General features: G+C 44.0%; 1 pseudogene; it reads right to left on the bottom strand.

The window, feature by feature from the left end:
• Positions 1-551, bottom strand: LOC102280909 (histone deacetylase complex subunit SAP30L pseudogene; annotated as a pseudogene).
• Between the last annotated feature and the right edge of the window lie 22,694 nt (positions 552-23,245).

Below are 23,245 nucleotides of genomic sequence, written 5' to 3'. Positions count from 1 at the left end.
TCATCACTCAAGCTGCTTGCCACCCTCTGACTTCTGGTCCAGTCTACTCTTGTTACTCTTCACCATGTAGATGAAGTAAGTGAGGGTCTCCTTTTCATTCACAGGTGTGTTCCTGAAGTGTTGGCTGACAGTGTCTGCTAACTGGGCCTTAGTGAAGCCTGATCTGGTCTGCAATTTGTAGTGTCGTTTATAACTCGGAGAGTATTCACCTGCAGCTGGAACAGATCAACCTCAGGAATGTCTGTGTCGTGCTCAGGAGAATCTCCGCCATCGTCAGTTGTCTTTCTCTGCCTTTTATTTTGTACACTCTGGATGAAATTCTCGTGGAAATCACAAATATACAGGTGCTAAGGCTCTCGTCGATGTCCGGCTTGAGTTTCTTCTGTGAGATGCTCTTCTGGACTCTACTTGAAGGAGGCGTTGACCTCGGGCGGGACCCAGCGCTCGCAGTCCTAGCTGAGGAGGCAGCTCAGGCCGTAGCCCGCGGCGGCGGCGGGGGCGGCGGCGGGGGGCCCTTCACGGCAGTTCTTCTCGGTGCTAAAACCGTTCATCTCCTGGTCCCGGGCCGGCCTCTTTGGAGGAAGGTCCCCTAGGCCACTCCGTAGCGGTGCTCCCCGCGGGGCAGGTCGTCGAGGCCCCCCGCACAAGAGAGTCCCAGAGCCCGTCTCCAGCCGAGGCGCTGCCGGGCCCCGCTCGCGGGAGGCCCGGCCCCGCGCCGCCGCGCTCCGGTTGCTTTGGTTCCCGGCCCGCGTCTCCACCGAGCCCCTTTCTCCCAGCTCGCGGCCGGAGGGTGGTCTCCCGCGGCCTGCAGGGCTCCGCCGGGCGTCTCCCTGAGGCGCCTTCTGCCCAGGGCCCTGAACCGTTACCCTTCCGCGGGGACGTCCAGGAGGGCGTCCCAGGAAGCAGCTGCTCCCCGAAGACTCCGGGCCCGGTTGCCAGAGGGTTCTGAGGGCCCCCGCCGGCTCCAGCCTTATTTCAGCTGCGGGGCAAACTCGCCGCCGGGCAGCTCCCCCGCGGGTGGCGCGGCCTCCTTGCGCGGCGCCCGGCCTCGAACCCGCGGCACCCGGTCCCCTGCTACTCGTCTAGCCCGCCCCACCCCTGCAGCAGCTCGGTTGCGCCCTGAGTCCCGGTCCCGAGGCAGTGCCTGGGCCGCCCGGCCTCCGCCCGCCCAAGGCTCCGCACCTTAGCTGTTTTTCTGAGTGACATTTTTCTCATCTACTTAATAGGGATTATAATTTGAACTTCATGGGGTTGCTGTGAGGACTAAATGATGGTATATTAAAAAAAATCGTAGAAGTCACTCAGAAGCAAAATGATAGCAAAACAAAGTTAAAAAAACGATGACCATTTCATCTAAATACAACATGCATTAATAAACTTTTATTTCTTCAGTTCAGTTCAGTTGCTCAGTCATGTCCGACTCTTTAGAGTGGCTAGTAATTTTCTTCTTCATCACACAACGTCTGGAGGAGACACAAGAAGGGAGGAAGACTCTTCTTAAATAAGACAAAGTCAAGCTCTGGAGGGCACTGAAATGAACTGAATGGAGGAAAGATGGGGAAGCAGTGACCATAAGAGCTGTTACTGTGCCCATCCCAATACCCAGTCAAGCAACTTCCTTGATCCTAGAATTCTAAGTTATGAGGAGAGCCCTGGGAACATACTTACTTGACATCATTGCTAAGCCTGATGAAGCTATGAGTCTCTTCTGAAACAACACTCTGCTCCAACACTGTAACTTTGGTTGTCAGACATGGGAAGGCTTTGGTTATTCTTGTCCTCGATACAGGCTATAATCTATGGCTATTCCCTGGGAGCATTCTGGTCTTCCATCATGACTCACTCCCTCATCATGGTTCTTTGTCTTCACCTCCATTATCCTCTTCTCCATCAAGGTTTCCTCCCTTAAAATGTCTCCCACTCCCCAGCATCTATGGCCATGCCCTCTTCAAGGACTCCACTAAGATCTGCTCTGTGGCTATCACTGGTGTGTCCTCTTCCATGGTTTCGTTCGTGGCCCCAAGCCTGTGGTTTTCATCATGGCCTCTTCAGTAGAAACCTCAGTGACTCATTTTCACAATCACCTTCATGACTGTGACTCAATTCATGGGCCACATTGTAGCTTTCTTCATGGCCAAGGCCACAGGCCCCTCCATGACTCAGTTTATTGTTGAGGCTGCAGAACAGTGGACCCAGGCCAAAATCATGGGTATAATAAGTGTTTCTCAGAGGCAGAAGAGTATCCCTCTAAAAGAGAAAGATGTGAATATTTCTCACATTTCACAATCCACCTGGTTGGTTGACTAAAATCACAAACTCTCACTTTTTTTTCCAGGTATTTATTTTACACAAAGTGAACTTGAAATTAACAACAGTAAGCAAAGCAAAGCACAGCAAATGTATTGTAGAAGATCTAGATTAAAAAGTCAGAGGTATAAAAATGAATGGTTTATCCTTTTCCAAGGTTTTCCCACCTTGAGGATTTTTTTTTTTAATTGAAATATAGTTAATTTACAATGTTGTGTCAGTTTCAAGTGTACAGCAAGTTGATTCAGTAATACATATATATATATATATATATATATTATACATATTCTTTTTCAGATTCTTTTCCATTACAGATTATACTATATTATTATTATAGATATTGAATATAGTTCCCTGTGTTATACAGGAAGCCCTTTGTTGTTTACTTTTTTTATATATAGTATTGTGCATATATTAATCTCAAACTTCTAATAGATGTCCCTGCCCCAACTGTCTTTTTGGTAACCATAAGTCTGTGAGTCTATTTCTGTTTGGTAAATAAGTTCATTTGTGTCATTTTTTAGGTTCTATATATTTAGGATTGGCTGCTGCTGCTAAGTCACTTCAGTCGTGTCCGACTCTGTGCGACCCCATAGACGGCAGCCCACCAGGCTCCCTCGTCCCTGGGATTCTCCAGGCAAGAACACTGGAGTGAGTTGCCAGTTCCTTCTCCAAATCATGAAAGTGAAAAGTGAAAGTGAAGTCGCTCAGTCGTGTCCGACTCTTCGTGACCCCATGGACTGCAGCCTACCAGGCCCCTCTGTCTTTTTTCCAGGCAAGAGTACTGGAGTGGGGTGCCATTGCCTTCTCCGTAGGATTGGCTAGTATGAATAATTTCAGCAGGCTTGGGCAATAGGGGTGGTCTTTAGTTGTCTGGTATCTGACTCTTGGTGATGGTGGTTTAGTCTCTCTGTTGTGTCCAGCTCTTGTAACCCCATGGACTGCAGCCCACCAGTCTCCTCTCTCCATGGAATATCCCAGGCAAGAATGCTGAGGTGGCTTGTTATTTCCTTCTCCAGGGGATCTTCCCAATCCAGGGATCATACTGGGGTCTCCAGCATTGGCAGGCAAATTCTTTACCACTGAGCCACCTGGGAAGCCATATAAGTGCTATCATATGATATTTGTGTTTTTCTGTCTGACTAACTTCACTGACTATGATAATCTCTAGATCCATTGATGTTGCTGCAAATGGCATTATTTCCTTATTTTTTTAATGGCTGAGCAACAGTCCATTGTATATATAGACCACATCTTCTTTATCCATTTATCTGTCAGTGGATATCTTCCATGTCTTTTTTTGAAGTTTTCTTCCATGTCTTGGCTATTGTAAATAGTGCTGCTATGAACATTGGGTTTCATGTATCATTTTGAATCAGAGTTTTCTCTGGATATATGCCCAAGAGTGGGATTGCAGGATCAATTGCAGGATTGTAACTCTCTTTTCAATTTTTTAAGGAACCTCCATACTGTTTTCCATTATGGCTGTACCAATTTACATTCCCACCAACAGTGGAGGAGGGTTCTCTTTTCTCCTTCATTTATTATTTGTAGACTTTTCAAAAATATATTTATTTATTTAGCTGCATTGGGCCTTACTTACAACACATGGAATCTTCATTTCATTGTGTGGAATCTTTTCTTGTGGCACCTGGGCTTAGTTGCTCTGCAACATGTGGCATCTTAGTTCACCAGTCAGGAATTAAACCTGCATCCCCTGCATTGGCAGGCAGATTCTTAACCACTGGACCACCAGGGAAGTCTGCACCCTGGAATTTTCTGCAACCCAGGGAAATGCACCATAATAATATAGGGGCTGGAAGGTAAAGGGTGGGTGGCTGTAGAAGGGGAACTAGAAAAGTATAACTAGCTGATGCTTTGACCACAGAGAAAGAAAACCATATGGAAGTTGAAAATTGGAAAGATGATTCCCACCCGTTAAGACACTCTACTCCTGCATACTCTTTAGAAATCTTCATATACCTCCAAGAGTATGCACAGACTCCATTTAAGGATCATTGTGCTAGGCCAGCAGTGCAAAAGTGCTTAATCCCATCCACTGCCTAGACCTCTCTCTGCTTGGGTCAAACCTGCTGGGTGAGCTGGGGTTTTGTTGGGTTAAAATGTGTTTCGTTCATGTAAGTGGATCCCACGATGAAAGCTGAGTCATGATGGTTCTTAACCCTATGTACACACTCCAGTTGCTGGGAATAATGAGATATTCACAGCATAACTATGTGAATTAGCCACAAGCTGAGTTACTCACTGTGGTGCTCTCCCTTTCATTTCCCTCTATTTTGAAGTGCCTATTGCTGTTTATCTTTGGAAGTCAAAATTTTTAGTCAGAAGTTATGCCTGCTGGATAATATTTTACAGCTTTATTGATATATAATTTATATCGCATATAGTTTGTCTGTTTAAAATAGATATATTAATGCAGTTTGCAAAGTCAAGTGGGCCTTAGGAAGCATCACTATGAACAAAGCTAGTGGATGTGATGGAATTCCAGTTGAACTATTGCAGATCCTAAAAATGATGCTGTTAAAGTGCTGCACTCAATATGACAACAAATTTGGAAAACTCAGTGGTGGCCACAGGACTGGAAATGGTCAGTTTTCATTCCAATCCCAAAGAAAGGCAATGACAAAGAATGTTCAAACTACTGCACAATTGTACTCATCTCACACACTAGCAAAGTAATGCTCAAAATTCTCCAACCCAGACTTCAACAGTATGTGAAAAGCTGGGTTTAGAAAAGAGATCAAATGGCCAACATCTGTTGGATCATCAAAAAAGCATGAGAGTTCCAGAAAGATATCTACTTCTGCTTTATTGACTATGCCAAAGCCTTTGACTATGTGGATCACCACAAACTGTGGAAAATTCTTAAAGAGATGGGACTACCAGACCACCTGATCTGCCTCCCGAGAAATCTATATGCAAGTCAAGAAGCAACAGTTAGAACCGGACATGGAACTGACTGGTTCCAAATTGGGAAAGGAGTATGTCAAGGCTGTATATTGTCACCCTGCTTATTTAATTTATATGCAGAGTACATCATGAATAATGCCGGGCTGGATGAAGCACAAGCTGGGATCAAGATTGCCAGGAGAAATATCAATAACCTCACATATGCAGATGACACCACCCTTATGGCAGAAAGTGAAGAAGAATTAAAGAGCCTCTTGATGAAAGTGAGAGACGAGAGTGAAAAAGTTGGTTTAAAGCTCAACATTCAGAAAACTAAGATCATGGCATCTGGTGCCATCACTTCATGGCAAATAGATGGGGAAACAATGGAAACAGTGACAGACTTTATTTTCTTAGGCTCCAAAATCACTGCAGATGGTGACTACAGCCATGAAATTAAAAGACACTCACTCCTTGGAAGAAAAGCTATGATCATCTAGACAGCATATTAAAAAGCAGAGACATTACTTTGCCAACAAAGGTCCATCTGAAGTGAAGTGAATTGAAGTCACTCAGTCGTGTCTGACTCTTTGCGATTCCATGGACTGTAGTCTACCAGGCTTCTCTGTCCATGGGATTTTCCAGGCAAGAGTACTGGAGTGGGTTGCCATTTCCTTCTCCAGGGGATCTTCCTGACCCAGGGATGGAACCCAGGTCTCCTGCATTGCAGGCAGATGCTTTACCCTCTGAGCCACCAGGGAAGCCCTAAGGTCCATCTAGTCAAAGCTATGGTTTTTCCCATTGTCATGTATGAATGTGAGAATTGGACTATAAAGAAAGTTGAGTGCTGAAAAATTGATGCTTTTGAACTGTGGTGTTGGAAAAGACTCTTGAGAGTCCCTTGGACTGCAAGGAGATCCAACCAGTCCATCCTAAAGGAAATCAGTCCTGAATATTCATTGGAAGGACTGATGCTGAAGCTGAAACTTCAATAGTTTGTCCACCTGATGCAAAGAACTGACTCATTTGAAAAGCCCCTGATGCTGGGAAAGATTGAAGGTGGGAGGAGAAGGGGACGACAGATGATGAGATGGTTGGCTGGCATCATTGACTCAATGGACATGAGTTTGAGTAAACTCCAGGAGTTGGTGATGGACAGGGAAGACTGGCATGCTGCAGTCCATGGGTTTTCAAAGAGTTGGAAATGCTGAGTGACTGAACTGAAATGAACTGAATGGGGCTTAGTATATTTACAGTCATTAATAAGCCCTTTCGAATTGCAAACTAAATTCTTTCTTCCCTCTTGTTCTTTTACTCCCTCTTGTCTATCTCTTCCTTTTTTCTCTGTTTTTAACTTTACACTAAATGGCAACCCACTCCAGTATTCTTGACTGGAGAATCCCATGGATGGAGGAGCCTGGTGGGCTACAGTCCACAGGGTCACAAAGAGTTGGACACAACTTAGCAACTTCACTTTCACTTTCACTCATGTGTTAGTCCTGAATCAATCCTTTAAGTGTCTTCTATTTTCTGGGTGATTTTCATCTCTGATTTGTTGTGTCTAATTGAGCTACTTTTCCCACTTGATCTTCCAGATAATTAATTTTATTCTCAGCCAACTTCCTTAAATTTGTGTATTACAATTTAAATGTGAAAATGCATGTTTTGGCAATTTTTAATTATTTAAATGGACTACCTTTAAATAATTCCCCAATCTCATTTATTTTTCACATTTTTCACATTATATTTTCCACAGTTCACACCAGTGGGAGGCAACTTTCTAGGGGGTTCAACTCAGATTCTCCTTCTGGTTGCTGGGTCCCTTTAGGTAAGAGGATGGTGGTGGTGGTGGTGGTGGGCCTGCGTATGGCTCATCATGGACTCATTGACTGGGATCAACTGTCTGGTGTGCTGACACTTGAGAAACCCAGTGAGTGGTGGAAGGCAGAGCAGTTCCCACTGCTGTGAGTTGGGGTGAATCCACCAACAACCTGCTAGTTCTTTCCTGAGGGCTCTGTCCCAGGTGGAAGCCCTGTCACAGCCTCGTGGATTCAGAGCCACTAGCCTTTTTCAACACAGCTCTTCTCTGTCTTCCAAGACCTGGAGGATCAGGTAGCCTTCTATCCTAGACATCGAAAGGGGTATGCGCAGCCCCTGTGGAAGGGGAATTCATGAGAATCTCGGCTTTACCCCAGATGTTCCTGCCATGAGCCTCTTGGTAAAGTCAGGAAGTCTTTCCCTCAATAAAAACAGGAAGCACTTTCTCTCTGCTTCCAAAGGCAGCACTTTCAGAGTGAAAGTATCAACTAGCACCTTTACTCTGACAAGTAACCCAAGTCAGGAGCAAATGTAAATGGCCTGGATACTGCGACTTTGAGTGACGCCACCCTGCCCACAGGAAACCACTACCTGTCGTGCTCTGGGTTCTGCATGTGCTATAATGCAGTCTCTATAAACCGCAGGCCTAATCCCATGAGCCTGTAGCATCCTGGCAGCTGCCCTCCTTTCTCATCCCTCCCAATTCAGTTTTGTCAGTCTGGGAGAGTCTTGTGGACATAGGGTTCCTGCTTGGGGCAAAAAGGATTAGAAAAAGGGGACAGATATGAATGAGGTGTCCAAATTTTACCATGGAGATTCTGAATGCCAAGTGGATTCCAGCATGGGGTTCTCTCATACAACTGGGAGATTCAATTCAGCGCGGCAGATACCCACTCATGTGCACACACAAGTTCTCTCTGTGATTTAATTTCATGTGTTTATTTCATAGCTTAAAGACCAACAGAGTCTCTTCCCAACATCTGGTAAAAGCAAGAGAGAAAGAGGAAGTGTCTTCCTCAAGCCTGGCAGAGACCCAAATGAAGCTGAGAAGGGGCTCCTGGGGACGAATGAAAGAACACTCAGATCTCTGGTCCCCCAGGCTGGCTTTCTCTCTGAGGAATGTGGCTCCATGGCTTCAGCAGCCGCTCAGAACCCACTGTGACTTTCTCTCATCTCCATGGTTACTGAGGATATGGGTCTGTTCCAGGACCTGGCAGGGCTCCGCCCAGGCCTGTGATGGGCTCCGTGATTCCCTCCAGGGCCCCGGCCGAGGTTGGGGCCATGGGGGCGGTAGACAGCTGTGTCAAGGACATTTCTCAGGGACAGGGAGTTCCTCTAGAAAAAGAAGGCAGAATCCTTTCAGAATTGGGTCCCCTACCCCCAGCAAGCCTTCACCAGGGACTTTGCTGGAATCTTCTCCCCCTTTAAACCATCTCCCTCACATGGTAGCTCTTTCACCAGTCTTTACAGTCTTTATTTCTTCTTTTGCCCTCCTTTCCCCACAAGTCAATAGTTTCCTCTGCACATTGATTGGTTCCTCTGTTTCTAACTTGCTGTTTCTCTTTAGAACCTTTCTCCTGATCTTTCTTTCCTACTCACCCCTAACTTGATGGTCCTACTATTCACACTTCATTTCCTTCTGTTCCTGCTACTCCTTCCCCCAGGCACTTTCCTATGTATTAGGCACTCACCACGCAGAAGAAGAGCCCAGCAAAGAATCCCACGACCACTACAACTGAGACCAGAGTGATGAGGAAGATTTCCCATGGCTTCAGGGACCCACTGGGCTTCACATCCTCCACTGGAGTTCCAGCACTTGTGCTACTTTTGTTAGAAGTTGTGTGTGTTCCAGTTGGAAAAGATGTATCAGAGCCTCCTGTGGTGTGCTGGATCCAGTTTTGGAGGCCGTGCTGGTCCCACTGGAGGCTGTGCTGGACCCAGTATCAGAGGTTGTGCTGGCCCTTCCAGAGGTCCCACTGGATCCAGAATCAGAGGTTGTGCTGGCCCCTCCAGAGGTCCCACTGGATCCAGTACTGGAGGTTGTGCTGGTCCTTCCAGAGGTCCCACTGGATCCAGTATCAGAGGTTGTGCTGGCCCCTCCAGAGGTCCCACTGGATCCAGTCAGAGGTTGTGCTGGCCCCTCCAGAGGTCCCACTGGATCCAGTACTGGAGGTTGTGCTGGCCCTCCAGAGGTCCCACTGGATCCAGTATCAGAGGTTGTGCTGGCCCCTCCAGAGGTCCCACTGGATCCAGTACTGGAGGTTGTGCTGGGTCCCTCCAGTGTCAGGTCCCTCCAGAGGTCTGGAGATCCAGTGTCACTGGGTCACACTGGATGCAGCTGGCAGAGGTTGTGCTGGCCCCTCCAGAGGTCACACTGGATCCAGTGTCAGAGGTTGTGCTGGACTCTCCAGAGGTCACACTGGATCCAGTGTCAGAGGTTGTGCTGGACTCTCCAGAGGTCACACTGGATCCAGTGTCAGAGGTTGTGCTGGACTCTCCAGAGGTCACACTGGATCCAGTATCAGAGGTTGTGCTGGACTCTTCAGAGGTCATGCTAGATCCAGTGTCAGAGGTTGTGCTGGACACTCCAGAGGTCATGCTGGATTCAGTACTGGAGGTGGTGCTGGATCCACTGGAGGTCCCTTGGGATCCAGCATTAGTGGCTGTGCTAGGACCACCATGGGTCATGCCCGGATGCAGTGTTCGAGGCTATACTAGTCTCACTGGAGGTTGCATTGGATCCAGTGGTGGCTGTATCGGGTTCACTGGAAGCTGGGCTGGATTCATTGTTGACAGCTGTGCTAGTATTACTGGAGGTTATGCCTAATGATAATTATAAATGATGACATATATTGAGCATATATACTTTCTGCTCAATGCCTGGTTAAATTCATTACCTGGATAATTCTATTTAATGTTTCACTACAGCCCAGTGAAATAGATATTATTATTATCAACAGCTAAGATGAAAAAACTGAGGCTTAGAAATGTTGACACTTGCCCAAGTTTATACAGCTAGTAAGTAGTAGAACAGGAATTTGAACCGAGGCTATTGAATCTGCATTTTTAACCACCAAGCTAAGTCATCCTCCACATCCACCTCTAAAACCTGGGTTACATGAACTAATTTCACTGAGAATGAGCTTATTCCATCAACTGCTGTACAATATTTAACGCAGATAAAAAGTATTATAAAGGAATTGTAGAACCCAGGTGAAATGTGTATATTGGCTAATTCACTTTTAAATTGGTATAGCTTCTTTCTTGAAAAATATTTCTGTGTTATTCAGAAAACATCTATATCAGAATTATCTGGGAAGCTTGTTAAAAATAAAGATTTCTAGGCAAACCACTCCAGACTAAATGAATCAGAATCTGAGATGAGACTAGGTATCTGGGTGATTATATATGTATTTAAGTTCCAGGAGCTCCTGAGCACAAGGCAAAGATCGAAAAAGAACAAGTTATATGTAGCTGAAATATAAAAGCTCTCCCAGGATTAAGGTCTGCAAATCAAAATCTACAGGTACAGGGAAGCATTTCCACCTTCCTGAAGGCTCAGGTGGAGTTAAGTTTGTGCCTGTTTTTGCCTCTCACTACCCTGAAGGACAAAGACACTCAGGCTCCCCACATGAAATTTATCTCATTTCTGGTTCATTTTACTACTAACTCGGACCTGAGTGCCTATCACCTCACCCCACACAGGTGTATTTTCCCCTCGGGCTTATTTGAACTAACATAGGATTAGAAAGGAAGAAAGAAAGCACTAAGTTGTGTCTGACTCTTGGGATCCCATGAACTGTAGCCTGCCAGGCTCCTCTGTCCATGGGATTCTCCAGCAAGCATACTGGAGTGGGTTGCCATTTCCTTCTCCAGGGGAACTTCCCAACCCAGGGATTGAACCCAGGTCTCCTGCATTGCAGGTAGATGCTTTACGTACTGAGCTATATAATATATGATTAGAATTTAGTTCTATTTGGGGAAAGCCCCGCTCCCTGCTGAAGTCTGCAATGGAGTACAAATTGAAGTTAAGATCAGAATCATGAATAAAACTAAATAAGAAACTGAGATGAGGACTTCCTTGTGGTCCAGTGGTTGAGAGTGTGCCTGCCAAAGCAGGGGCACAGGTTTGATCCCTGGTGTGGAAGGATTCCAGGTGCCACAGGGCAACTAAGCCCACTTCCCACAACTAAACCCATGTACCGCAACTACTGAAGCCTGTGTACTCCAGAGCCCTCAAGCCACAAGAAGAGAAGCTGCCACAGTGAGAATCCAAGCACAGCAACTAGAGAGTAGCCCTCCTTTGCTGTAACTAGAGAAAGCCCGCTCACAGCAAGGAAGACCCAGCACAGCCAAAAACACATACACACATAAGGTATAATTTTAAAAAAGAAATGGAGATAAACAAGAGTAGGGGTGATATGTAAAAGAGGAAATGGATTTATCTGAGAAGTTTTGAAGAACAGAATAGGTGCATCAAAATTCTATGAGGGCTAATTTTGATTCAAAATGATGAATTCTCAGGGAGTTCCCTAGGGTCGAGTGGTTAGGATTCGGCACTTTCACTGCCAAATGGCTCAGGTTCATTCCCTGTTTGGGGAACTGAGATCCTGCAAGCCATGTGGCACAGCCAAAATAAAAATTAAAGGATTCTCTAAGAAGCCATGCTTCCTAGTTGCACAATAGAAGATGGCCCAAGGAGTGTTTAATAGAGTGTCAGAAGTGTGGAACAGAGTGGGGGTTCGTTTCGACTCTTAAATCCTTTTCTCCTTGGTCTGAGGCTGACTTAGGCTGACTGGGGAATCAGGGTTAAGGACAGGAGAAAAATTAAGTCTATAGAATATAGAAGAGGGATATTTTTAAACAAGTCAATTCTTCTTGTTACTAATGTTTAGCCCTCTAGCCATATCTCATGGATTATTGCCATTTTATAGATGCATAAACGGAGGCACAGAGCAGCTAACTAACCTAAAGTGCGTAGGTAACAGATGGAGCCATGATTCAGACATTGACAACTGGACACCAAGGCCACAGTTCTAAGCACTGTGCTTGACTGCCTCCTGGGTGATACCTTATTAGACTGAAGTGATCGGAGTGAAATGACCCTCAGTCTATGGAGGAAAACCAGAGCTGTTCCTAGTGGTGATCATCATCTCCCATGATCTCTCAAAAGTTCACAGACCACCCACCTTTAAAGAAAAGCACTCACCATGTTGTAATAGCAGGAGATGCAACAGTAAGCAATACTTAAGGCAAATGTTTCTTTTCTGCATCTTGATCTTCCTCTTCGTGGCTGGTAAACAAGGTGCTTGGATCCCAGATGTGGCCAAGACCTAGAAGACAAAGAACAGTATCTTGAGAAAGGAGAGTCCAAGGTGAAGAGATAAAGGCTGGAGCTTCCAAGAGCTTAGGTCTCCTAAGTATATGTTCTTGGAAAGAATCTTGAGCTTGAGTGGTGGGAGATGAGATCCCTGGGCTACTTAAGCTTTCTTCACACGATGTTGTTGCCTCTTTCTTTATCATGGATAAGCTGCAGGGGCCTTTATAGCTTCATATAGGTTGGGGAGGAGTTGGGAAATTGACCTGTTTTTCAACCAACTGTGAACAAGTAACAAAACAATACTGAGTCTGGGAAGGAATAGGCTGGGGGTCAAGAGGAAGGTGAGAAAGGAGAATGATGTGATCACACTAGGCAGGGCATTGGGCTGGGTTTGAGCAGGAAGTAGGATTGGATAAGAAGATCAAGATTGTCAGAGTGGAAGGGACCCACCCTTGAGGCAAAAATGGGGTCAGAAACCTGTTCCAGTTCACGACTTTGTTTCCTAGTCACGAAGTGCTGTGTGTTTACTTTTAGCATGAAAGAAACCCTAACAGACTGAGCTGAGGGGCAGGACCCCACATCTCTGAATCAAAAAAATATGAGACTTCAAAGAGAGTAGTAACTAGGGATCTGGGCTCCTGGGATACAAACAGAAGACAGATGGTACATTGCTGAGTATGCAGTAGGCACTCAACAATGCACAATGACTGAACAGGGAAAGAGAGACCCATGGGCAATGTAGTTATCTTTGGGGTCTCTGGGGCATGGGGGATGAGGGTGGGAGAGAGTGTTAAATATGCAGGAACAAACTACTTGTCATATTCATAGCAGGCGAAGGGGTGATATAGGCCCTCCCTTTTAAACATTTTATTGAAGTATAGCTGATTTACAATGTTGTGTTAATTTCTGCTGTAAAGTGATTCAGTTACACAGATACATAGATTCTTTTTCATATCTTTTCCACTATGATTTGATATAGTTTCTTGGGCTATACAGTAAGATCTTATTCTTTATCCATCCTATGTATAATAGCTTCTATCTGCTAATCCCAAACTCCCAATTTTTCCCTCCCCCCGCTCAAGGGCCACCTTTTGATTCTCAACCATAGGGGTTCCCTTCTTGTTTGTCTTCAGAGTAATTCATAGGAGCTTTTCTTCCCTGGGACCCTTCAAATGTTGCTTCTCATCAGACTTAATGAAGCATCTCCCAGGAGGGTATAGCATGGGAACCACATCAGGAGACCTCAACTCTGTTGGGGGAGGGAGATACATGGTCCAAGTTCCTTAGGAACTTCGAGTTGGGTGTGGACGCAGATCCAGCGGGAGAAAGGACACACAGTTGGCTAAATGAGCATGACTGAAGCGATGTGAATGAGTGGAGGGTTTGAGGAGTTCATGGGGAAGACTTCTTGGGGCCAGGGCGAGGCAGTGGGATTGATGGGAGTTCCAGTGCTGTCTGCATGATCAAAGTCAGCTGTCTCCATTCCCTGTCAGTGAGGAGAAGCTTCATGGAAGAGGCAATGTCTCAGGTAGTTTATTTATAGGTGAACAGGCATCCTTGATATGTCAGACCTGCTACAAAGAAGCTGGCAAGTAGGAGGTGGCTGGAAACATGAAGGTGCTTGGAATAATTAAGTCTGAGAGCCAGAAGGGACAGAGTGTGCTGGGAAAGGCTTGCACGCAAGCCTGGATGGTTTCTGAGGCTGAGGTATGAGGTGCCAGTCAGGGACAGGCAGGTTTCTGGACCCCCAGTAATCCTGTCCTGTGGCCAGAAAGCCAATAGCACTCTAAGAAAGAAAATTTCTTCCCTCTAGAATTATTTGGAGGAGGAGGAGGTCCTAATTCAATTCCAGATTTCACCTTTTAGACTTTTCCTAAAAGACATGCATACTTATCAGCCTAAATATAATTAATATCTTTATGTTCCTTCAAACAATATAAGGACCTTGGAACACTTTCATTCTTATTACATCTTATTATGTCTCCCAACTCATACTCTTACATTATCAAGTATGTTAAATCTATCTTGTTTTTTTTTTTTTTTTAACTTCACAAGAGATTATTGCTTACACACCATAAGAACATGGTCACACAGTTGACCTTTGTTGGCAAAGTAATGTCTCTGCTTTTTAATACACTGTCTAGGTTTGTCATAGCTTTTCTCCCAAGGAGCATGTCAGTTCAGTCACTCAGTAGTGTCCGACTCTTTGTGACCCCATGGACTGCAGCACACCAGGCTTCCTGTCCATCACCAACTCTAAGAGTTTGCTCAAACTCATATCCATCAAGTAGGTGATGCCATCCAACCATCTCATCCTCTGTTGGCCCCTTCTCCTCCTGCCTTCAATCTTTCCCAGCATCAGGGTCTTTTCAAATGAGTCAGTTCTTTGCATCAAGTGGACAAGTATTGGAGTTTCGGTTTCAGCATCAGTCCTTCCAATGAATTTTTCAGGACTAATTTCCTTTAGGATGAACTGGTTGGATCTCCTTGCAGTCCAAGGGACTCTCAAGAGTCTTATCCAACACCACAGTTCAAAAGCATCAGTTCTTCAGCGCTCAGCTTTCTTTATAGTCCAACTCTCACATCCATACATGACTACTAGAAAAACCATAGCTTTGACTAGATGGACTTTTGTTGGCAAATAATGTCTTTGCTTTTTAATATGCTGTCTAGGTTGGTCATAGCTTTTCTTCCAAGGAGCGAGTGTCTTTTAATTTCATGGCTGCAATCACCATCTGCAGTGATTTTGGAGCCCCCAAAAATAAAGTCTGACACTACTTCCATTGTTTCCCCATCTATTTGCCATGAAGTGATGGCACAAGATGCCATGATCTTAGTTTTCGGAATGTTGAGTTTTAAGCCAGCTTCTTCACTCTCCTCTTTCACTTTCATCAAGAAGCTCTTTAGTTCTTCACTTTCTGCCATAAGGGTGGTGTCATCTGCATATCTGAGATTATTGGTATTTCTCCTGGCAATCTTGATTCCAGCTTGTGCTTCATCCAGTCTGGCATTTCACATGATGTATTCTGCATATAAGTTAGATAAGGTGTATATATATATATATATATATATATATATATACCATTATTTAATATAATAGTATATAGTCACACAGCTACAGTAAGCTGCAAGAGAGTCTGGGAAATATAGTCCTTTGCTGGGTGGACATGTGCTCAACTAAAACTTGAGAATTCTATTGTCAAAGATGGAAAGTGGATATTAGTAGACAGCCATAAAGCTATGACAATACCTATGATTTTTTGTGGATCTGATCCTGCTATTTGTTTTGTTTTGTTTCTTGCTGGTTTTCACTTGTGGTACCTCATTAGTGCTTTGAGATTTATAACTATAAATTTATTTTTCTTGCGTTATTACGTGTGTAAGTCCTCTGAAGCCTGAAATGAGTTCTGACCATCCACAGTAAATTTGCATGTTTTTGCTAAGCATAGGGAGGCAATCCCACTTGAAGATTCCTTTAAATTAAATCATAGGCTGGAGCTCTTTTGAATCACCAAGTTTGCATGATTTGGGGCTGCAAACCATGTAAAGTATTGTGTACAAATTATTTCTCAAAAGGTACTTCCCCATCCTTCCTTCCTCTGCGTTGAGTTTAGAGGCAGACAATTTTGCTCACATTTCCTTAGAGGAAGAGTGGGTTAGTTTTTACACTCTCCCTGAAGGTTTCAGTTTTATGTGAAGGTCTACCGAGAGAGTCCTTACTTGGGTCAGTCTGACTGAGGCTGTGCTACCAGAAGCTTAAGGTCAACTGATTGGGCAAATGTTGGCTTGAGTATTCATTCCCCTTACTCCTTGGGTTCCTACTTTAACTTTAGTCTTTCCTTTTAGTATTTCTTATTGTCCTGCTGAGTCACTGATACATCTAAGAAGAAGTTTTAGTCCACCATCTTTAGTTTTTCAGCGTATTTTAAGTCAAGGCAGGGAGGCCATTATAGAGCCAGACATTTAAGTTTTCATTGGATTGTTCTGAGAAATAAATGATGGTGTATTTAAAGGCACAGTACAGTGTTTAGTGGGGGCTTCCCTGGTGGCTCTTTACTGCTCAGGCGGTAAAGAATCTGCCTGCTAATGCAGGAGACGTGGGTTTGATCTCTGGGTCAGGAAGATCCCCTGGAGAAAGAAATGGCAACCCACTTCAGTATTCTTGCAGGGAAATTCCATGGGTGGAGAAGCTGGGCAGGCTACAGTCCATGGGGTGGCAAAAGAGTTGGATATGACTTAGCGACTAAACAACAACAATGTTTTGTACATAATAATACAGGACACAATAATAAAGGACAAAGGAAAACCATAGATATATAGATGCTAAGTGTATTTTGAGATTTTAACTGTAGCATGTGGCAGTGATTTTCTCCTTACTTGTCATATAGCATTTGGAAAAGACAAAGTGGGAGTGAGAATCTCCCCAAAAATAAAGGAGACCTGGAAGATATGAGTAGGTCAAAGATGGCTTTCTGTCTACCCAGTTTGTATGATTTGAAGCTACAAGCCCAAATGAAGAATGTCATGCAATTACAAATTTTCAGGGGAGGTTCTTAACTCCCTCCACTCAGTGTCAAGTTTAGAGACAAACATTTGTCTCAATTGCCAATATGCAAAGTGGGCGATACAATTTCATTCTATTTAACCACAACACTGAGGCTTTAACCCTTTTAGGTCTCAGCTTTTTTTAGTCTCCTGTTGGACTCCACACCTTATGTAGGTCCTGGACTTTGTTTCCTGTACCTTACATGCAAAAAAGCTGTGAGAAGGTAAGTTTAAACACAAATATGATAAATGCCTTCAATATGAAGGTTGGTTCAAAGCTTTCCTCAGCCTCTCTGAGTCTCCGCATTCTCTTGGTTGTTGATCTAAATATTACTTACTATCTACCCAGCTGATTGATAGTTTCTACCCAGATGACTGACACATTTACAAAGATTTTTTTCAATATTTTATCCAGCAATGTTTGTTGCTTTCATTAAGAGGGGTGGTTAATACATCCTGTCCATTACCTTGCCAGAAAAGTAGAAGTTCTCAAAAGATTGTTTTGAGATTACAATTTCAAACTTGTTAAATGATAGTGCATTTAAAGTTACCTGGTACAATCCTAAGCACATAGTAAGCACTCAGTAACAAACAGGAAAAGGAGGGGAAAGAAAGAATGCTCAAACAGATGAACGAAAAACAAGTCATCTTGCCACCAGAAATACGAGTTGTTGTGTTTTTTTAAGCTGAAATAATATTATCCTTCTTCCTGCCAGTCACATTGTGTCCTGAGGAATAAAAAACAATTCCAAATTGAAAAGGGCACACGTGATTACTTGTGCATTACGAGAGCAAAGAGAAATCGTTGCACGGTTGGTCACTGTGACTTCTTAAGAGGTTCTGAACTGTGGTGAAGCTTTGGAAGTATCTTAATTTGAGCTCCTGTCCAAATATGATGAGGCTGCAGGTCTCCTCCAGAACATTCTCTGTATTTCTGGCTGTCCTGCCTCTGTGACCTCTGTCTTTTCTCTGGCTCTTGTTTTTTGTTTTTCTACCTTGCTCATGACCATCTCCATGGCCGATTCTCTGAAGACCATTGGAAGCCCATCTCGACCCATTTTATAATCACTCCCCTCTCTTCTGTAACCCCCTTCTTCTGTGATATTTCCTTTTCCAAAGCCTCCCTCATATCCAGTCTGTGTCCGTACTCCCCCTTCCTCTTAGTTTTCCTTGGTGGCCTTGTCTGTGATACATTTTATGCCCCTTGTCATGGCTCCTTCCATGTCTTTGACTTTCTCCAGGATTCATGCCATAACCACCTCCTTGGTGGTTGTTCAGTCACTCAGTCATGTCCAACTCTTTGCAACCTTGTGGACTGCAGCATGCCAGGCTTCCCTGTCCTTCATCAATTCATGGCACTGTCCATGGCCTACCCTGTGTCTAAAGCCTATGCTCCTCCATGATCCAGTTCATTTTCTAGGCCATGGAACATTCCAGAGCCCAATCTTGAGTCAAGGTCCAGACCAATGTCAATTCTGTGGTCATGGAGGTTGTAAATGCCTCTTTTTTTATCAGGGAAATAGAAATGTCCTTCTAGGGGCTTCCCTGGTGGCAGGTAAAGAATCCACCTGCCAAAGCAAGGGACACGGGTTCGATCACTGATCCAAGAAGATCCCACATTCTGCGGCGCGTCTAAGCCCGTGCCTACAGCTGTTGAGCCTGTGCTCTAGAGCTCTAGAGCCCGGGAGCCGCAACTACTGAAGTCCGTGCATCCTGCTAGATTCTGTGCTTCACAAGAGAAGCCACTGAAATGAGAAGCCCGAGCACTGAAACTAGAGAGTAGCCCCTGATCTCCACAACTAGAGCAAAGCCCACACAGCAACAGAGACCCAGCACAGCCAAAAACAAATAAATAAAATTATTTTAAAAGTTCTTATAAAAGAGAAAATATATATATTATTAAAGTTAAATCCTTTTCTTTCAGATCATTAAAACTTGGATTGCCAAAAATCACAAATTTTCTCTTTTCATCCATTCTTGGTGTGTATCTCTCTTCCTCTTATTTTTTTTTTCAGCATCTCTGAGAAAACAGTAACAGTGATTACTGCACTTACATATTCTCTATATGAATGCTACGATCATTGCCCTCTACCTTGGCAAATCCACAGCCAAGAGTCTCCCAGAAATAGGGAGGCTTTCATTGTGTTTATCAGCCAAGAAAGTCACATGTTGATGAGGGCAAGTAAAAACAAGAAACTTATGAGAGTTCATAAATTAGAAGTCAGAATAATAGTTGGTCAGGCAGGTATTGACAGGGAGTAGACACAGAAACTACTCAGATGCTAGGAATGTTCACTATTTTGAATGGGTTGGTGGTTATTCGGGTGCGTACACATTTTTAAAATAATCAAGATGTACACTTGAGATCTGTGCACTTCTTGTAAGTTACACTTCAATTATTTTTTAAGATAAAGGAAGGCCCATTAAGAACTAAAAGTTGGAGAACCAGCTTTAAACACTGAGGCTAAGAGCACAGACTCTCCTGTGAAGCAGACTTGAGTTAGAGCCCCAGTTCTGTCACCACCTCGCCCTGTGATCTTCAACAAGCACCTTCAGTCTCTGACTGCAGTGTCTAGCCTGTAAAATGGAATAATAAGAGTAAGCAGAATTAAGGAGAAACAATGCTTTTTTGTACTTTAGACCAGGACCTACACAGTTAATAAAGTACTAGTTATTATTATTACATCTTTACCTTAAACAATTAGAGGATTGTTCATGGCTGGTAAGTCACATTTTGTTCTCCCCACTGGGAGGGATCAGAGAATCTGAAATAAGAAATGCAAGTATGTTGATTATAAATTATGCCAGCCATTTGTGGCTGGTGTGTGGATTTTTCATTTATTTATTGTGTATTTACTCTGGCTTATCCTACATACATTGAAGTCTACTTCAGGAATACATACTGCCAAAAAAGGAAAGTATAGATATATATATATATTTAAATATTTCGTCTGCACTGGGTATTCGTTGAGGTGTACGGGCTTCTCTATAGTTGTGGCTCATGGGCTTATAATAGTTGCCCTGTGGCATGTGGGATCTTAGTTCCTCGACCAGGGATTGAACCCACATCTCCTGCATTGGAAGGTAGATTCTTAATCACTGGACCACCAGGGAAGTCCCCAGACAGTATAAATACATTAAAAAAAAATTAAACAAGAAAGATATATTAGAGGGTTAAAACTAGGATGGAGAATAGAATGCAGAAACGCCTTCTGCCACTGGCATGTGGCTGTCACTCCTCTCCCACCCCCAGAGAACTGCAGGGGGCTTTAGGCCTCCAAATAGGTCAGCTCTCAAAGCTCAGAAGCCTCCTCTATACAAGAACGGGTGTTTCTGGGGCTCTGTCCTTGCTAAGGGTATTTTCTTGTTACCCTCCCTTAGTGTGTCCAACTTATTTGATGTGTGCTAAGAGGTACCCCTGGTGGCTCAGATGGTAAAGAATCTGCCTTGCAGTGCAGGAGACCCACGTTCGGAGCCTGTGTCAGGAAGATCCCCTGGAGGAGGGCATGGCAACCCACTCCAGCATTCTTGTCTGGGAAATCCCCTGGACAGAGGAGCCTGGTGGGCTACAGTCCTTGGGGGTCACAAAGAGTCAGACATGACTGAGTGACTAACACACACACACACAAGAGTCACCTACAAAAGTGAATTTCTTTTCACTTAGGTAAAATAATAAAAACAGGGGAAAAGAGCCCCTTACTCTCATCCTGGGAATTAGCATGTAGGGATATCTATGATAGTGAAAAATCTGTTGGGGGCCAAATGTTCATCCCTTCTAAAGATCCTTTTTTTAGTGCATAGTTCCAGCTTTTTTTTTTTTTAACTGCTAAATGTTATTTTATTTAAAGCTTTACAGTCACACTCTTAGATGGGCATGTTCAACATGAATGGCAGCCACACTTGAGGATCTACCTAGGAGTACCAAAATGAAAATCACAGCCAGACATCACCTTAAAATTACTGGAATTCAGGACGTAGGGAAGATGTTTTGAATTTATAGTGCTTCATACTCCATTCTAGACTTACACCCAGATCTATGCTTAAAGGTCAGGTCACATCAGTTGTTAAAATATTAAAATTCTTCTCTACCAGTTGATAAATAACCACTGTACACAGCCCCCTGAGCAAAGTCCCTCCAATCAAAGACCTTCCCTCAGGACCCCAGGACTTGCCACAGTCAGACAAAAGAAATAACCAGACACAGTAGGATTCTTCTCAGGCTCTGCACCAAAACCAAGGTTTGTGCCATTCTGCTGGTAAATATTTTAAATATTGCTCCTGAAATGAGAAATGGAGAACTTGAGTGGGCTGGATTTTAGATAAGATCAATTTAAGAAATGCCCCTTTTTATATGTGCTTTGGATCTTTTACAAAATCATAGTGGAAGACGGACTCTATTATGAGTCTGCTGTCTCATTACAGGATTCATGTAATAAATTTCTTGATTTCTTTGAGAGTGCCTTTTTTCTGGAAATGCAATTTGCTTCTCAGGAAATCTCTTGTGTCTTTAGTTTGGCAGAAGGAATACATTACAGTGTAGTTGTCTTTTTGCTTTATTTTTTAGGAATTCCAGAATTAAAATTAACACTTAGTTTTAGTTCCAGCTATTTTTTTAAAAAAAGATATGCTTTCCTTTATCCTCGCCTCTGTTCACACCACATAGACCCATGCATTTACCTTTCTCTTGGGCCGCCACTTCATCTTTGTTTTCTTTTTTTCTACTTCTTGCTGTATAATCTATCATTTATATTTTCTGTTTTGCTCCCTCTTGTGGCCTTTGTATTATGTCATGTGAGAAAGTAAAACTCTGACGGAGAAGGTAACAGTCTATCTTATAGTTCACCAGGCTGGGATAACAATGTAGATCAAACCAGATGCAAAGATCACTGAAAGTATTTTTCCCAAGGACACACTGCAGCTGTGAAGCATCAAAACAGCCCCCTTCTTTGAGTGACTTACTCACTTTCAATGATTTTGTCAATGAAAAATTTAGTTCTGTGAAATCATAGACTATTGAAAATTTGCCATTTGAATCAGTAAGAAGGAAATAGCCCATTCTTATCTGGAGAATCTAAGTCACTCTGCCATAGAGAAGCAGCCTGGAATTCCTACCCTGGGGGAGATGAGACTTTCTGAATAACATTCCAGGTCTCTTGTAATTATACAGTTTCCAAGGAAACCAGGTCTACTTCACAGTCTCCCGTCGCTGTGGATCCTTGTACACACAGTCCTGCTTTGTTCTAAGCTTATTAAAACTGCTTCATTTAACTTGCACCCAAACTCCACGCTTTCCTCAACACTACAATGCCTCTTCCTTAGTTGATAAGAAGCTCCTTAGTCCCTCTAGTGTACAGTCTCTTTTGGTACAACAAGCCAATAAATCTGACTTAGTGAGACAAGTTTGCTCCCGCTGATCTCGTGTTGATGAGGCTAGCATGCGTGAGTTGCCACACATTGCTTTCTCGTTCTGAATGTCTTACTGGTCCCATTTCTATTATTCTGTTCCCATTCATGATCCATCTTCTAGGTGGGTCCCCCCATCTCCATGCACAGTAATTCACCAGACAAAACTCAGTCCTGCGTTAGTCCAACTCAGCCACAGCTGCAGCCAGAGAAATGAGGGTGATGCCTCAGGCTGCAAATATCCATTCGGTTGAAGCACATGGGTTGGCATGTGGTTCACACTAACTTATGTTTGTGCCCATGCTGACAGGGCTTGTTTCATGAGAGATGGTGCTGATTCCAGGACTGCTGGTTGGCTCAGTGGGGACATCCTGTCCTGGTGGTCCTAGTACCTGGCACTGTGGTGGTGGATGATGCTCCAATAATGGATGTGCCCAGGCCAGAGGTATATGGGGCATCAGGGCTATCCCAGGGATGGTATTGCTGGTAGCAGGAGATGTGGAGTTTACTCCAGGAGCGGGGGTGACAGAAATGGGGATATCTGGGTTTTGTTGCAGGGATCCTAGTGCCTGGGAAATAGATTACCCAACATGATGGACTTGTAGTGGAGAAAATTAATGGAGAGGCAGGTGTCCTTAGAGCAGAGGGGTTGACTCTAACACAACTGTGGTGCTGGTTTGAGGGGAGGTGTTGCGGTGGGAAGAAAGACAGTAGAAAGTGATTCTCCCGAGGCCACAGTCCCCAGAATGGAGACGAGTGTCTTTCAGAAGAGGAGGTAGAATACATGCATGGATGGTACTGCGGATGGTGGAGGCAGAAGATTGAGGAAATGTGACCATGGCTGATGGAGAAGTGGGAGATCTATTCAATTATGGAAGTGGCCACCCACAGAGAAGAGGGTGTGCAGGAACAGGGTCTGATACTCTTGTGATCTAGTCACTG

Source organism: Bos mutus, chromosome 23 (assembly GCF_027580195.1).
Source record: "Bos mutus isolate GX-2022 chromosome 23, NWIPB_WYAK_1.1, whole genome shotgun sequence".
NCBI classification, from domain to species: domain Eukaryota; kingdom Metazoa; phylum Chordata; class Mammalia; order Artiodactyla; family Bovidae; genus Bos; species Bos mutus.
This window is presented reverse-complemented; position numbering and strand designations above follow the sequence as displayed.